The sequence below is a fragment of the Natator depressus genome, chromosome 28 (assembly GCF_965152275.1).
Source record: "Natator depressus isolate rNatDep1 chromosome 28, rNatDep2.hap1, whole genome shotgun sequence".
Taxonomy (NCBI): domain Eukaryota; kingdom Metazoa; phylum Chordata; order Testudines; family Cheloniidae; genus Natator; species Natator depressus.
Window position 1 is genome coordinate 10920553 of NC_134261.1, and position 2500 is coordinate 10923052.

Genomic DNA, 2500 nt, shown 5'->3' on the forward strand with positions numbered 1-2500 from the left:
CCATCCGGACTTCCGTGAGACTGCCGGCCATCAGGTCAACCCGTCACTTTGAATGGGGTTGACCTGATGGCCGAGCAGGGACTTAGACATTTTTTCAGCCTTTTCCTCGGGGTTGACCTGGTGTCCCGGGGGGACTTAGACATTTTTTTCAGCCTTTTCCTCCGGGTTGACCTGGTGTCCCGGGGGGACTTAGACTTTTTTTCAGCCTTTTCCTCCGGGTTGACCTGGTGTCCCGGGGGGACTTAGACTTTTTTTCAGCCTTTTCCTCCGGGTTGACCTGGTGTCCCGGGGGGACTTAGACATTTTTTTCAGCCTTTTCCTCCGGGTTGACCTGGTGTCCCGGGGGGACTTAGACTTTTTTTCAGCCTTTTCCTCCGGGTTGACCTGGTGTCCCGGGGGGACTTAGACTTTTTTTCAGCCTTTTCCTCCGGGTTGACCTGGTGTCCCGGGGGGACTTAGACTTTTTTTCAGCCTTTTCCTCCGGGTTGACCTGGTGTCCCGGGGGGACTTAGACATTTTTTTCAGCCTTTTCCTCCGGGTTGACCTGGTGTCCCGGGGGGACTTAGACTTTTTTTCAGCCTTTTCCTCCGGGTTGACCTGGTGTCCCGGGGGGACTTAGACATTTTTTTCAGCCTTTTCCTCCGGGTTGACCTGGTGTCCCGGGGGGACTTAGACATTTTTTTCAGCCTTTTCCTCCGGGCTGACCTGGTGGCCGAGCGTCTCGCCGTCCGCGGCCGGAGCTAGAGATGCCCCCCCCCCCCAGGCCAGCCTGCGAAGCCGCGGCCAGGATCGGGCCCCTGGAAGTCTGACTAAAAATTTTCACCGACCCCAAAAACGGTTAGGGGGGGCCTCATAAAGCCTCCGGAGCGGAAAAAAAAAAAAACGGAAAAAAGGATCGGGCCCACCCGAGGCAGGGGAGTCAGTAAGGGAAAGGGGACGAGGCGGCCCGGAGCCGGGTGCCGGCGGCCAGGATCGGGCCCCTGGAAGTCTGAAAAATTTTTTTCACCGACCCCCAAAGTGGTATTGGGGGGGGCTCATAAAGCCTCCGGAGCGAAAAAAAAAAAACGGAAAAAAGGATCGGGCCCACCCGAGGCAGGGGAGTCAGTAAGGGAAAGGGGACGAGGCGGCCCGGAGCCGGGTGCCCGGAGCCGGGTGCCCGCGGCCAGGATCGGGCCCCTGGAAGTCTGAAAAAAATTTTTTCACCGACCCCCAAAGTGGTGTTGGGGGGGGCTCACGAAGCCTCCGGAGCGGAAAAAAAAAAACGGAAAAAAGGATCGGGCCCACCCGAGGCAGCGGAGTCAGTAAGGGAAAGGGGACGAGGCGGCCCGGAGCCGGGTGCCCGGAGCCGGGTGCCCGCGGCCAGGATCGGGCCCCTGGAAGTCTGAAAAAAAAATTTTCACCGACCCCCAAAGGGGTGTTGGGGGTGGGCTCATGAAGCCTCCGGAGCGAAAAAAAAAAACGGAAAAAAGGATCGGGCCCACCCGAGGCAGGGGAGTCAGTAAGGGAAAGGGGACGAGGCGGACCGGAGCCGAGTGCCTACGGCCATACCGGACGGAAGGCCCCCGATCCCGTCCGATCTCGGAAGGTAAACCGTCCCGGGCCTGGCTAGTACTTGGATGGGTGACCGCCTGGGAATCCCAGGTGCCGTAGGCAGCTTTTCCCGCTGCGAGCCAGCTCTCTCCTTTTCTGGGGAACAAGGGCAGGGTCGCCCTGCCAGGGGCCCTGGGGCTGAAGTCCCTGCCGGCCACCAGGTCAACCCGGAGCCTGCCCCTCTGCGGCCAGCAGGTCAACCCCATACCGGCAGGGGGTTGACCTGGTGGCCGGGAAGCAGAGCGGCCAGCAGGTCAACCCCATACATTCAGCGGGTTGACCTGGTGGACGGGAAGGAAAGCGGCCAGCAGGTCAACCCCATACTTTCAGCGGGTTGACCTGGTGGCCGGGAAGGAAAGCGGCCAGCAGGTCAACCCCATACATTCAGCGGGTTGACCTGGTGGCCGGGAAGGAAAGCGGCCAGCAGGTCAACCCCATACATTCAGCGGGTTGACCTGGTGGCCGGGAAGGAAAGCGGCCAGCAGGTCAACCCCATACATTCAGCGGGTTGACCTGGTGGCCGGGAAGGAAAGCGGCCAGCAGGTCAACCCCATACATTCAGCGGGTTGACCTGGTGGCCGGGAAGGAAAGCGGCCAGCAGGTCAACCCCATACATTCAGCGGGTTGACCTGGTGGCCCGAAAGCAAACCGGCCACCAGGTCAACCCGGAGCCTGCCCCCGCGGGCAGGGGCCAAGCGGACCCCCCTCCGCCCGGGCTTGCCCTGCTCCGAGCCGGGGCTTAATCCCCGTCCGGCCACCAGGTCAACCCGGAGCCTGCCCCTCTGCGGCCAGCAGGTCAACCCCATGCCGGCAGCGGGTTGACCTGGTGGCCGGGAAGGAAAGCGGCCACCAGGTCAACCCCATACTTTCAGCGGGTTGACCTGGTGGCCGGGAAGGAAAGCGGCCACCA

At 61.6% G+C, this 2500-nt stretch overlaps 1 non-coding gene across 1 annotated transcript; it reads left to right on the forward strand.

Moving 5' to 3' along the window:
- The first annotated feature begins 1534 nt into the window (after nt 1–1534).
- Nucleotides 1535–1653, forward strand: LOC141979790 (5S ribosomal RNA). Its single transcript, XR_012637183.1, has one exon. It is a non-coding gene; the product is annotated as a 5S ribosomal RNA (ribosomal RNA).
- Nucleotides 1654–2500: the final 847 nt, after the last annotated feature.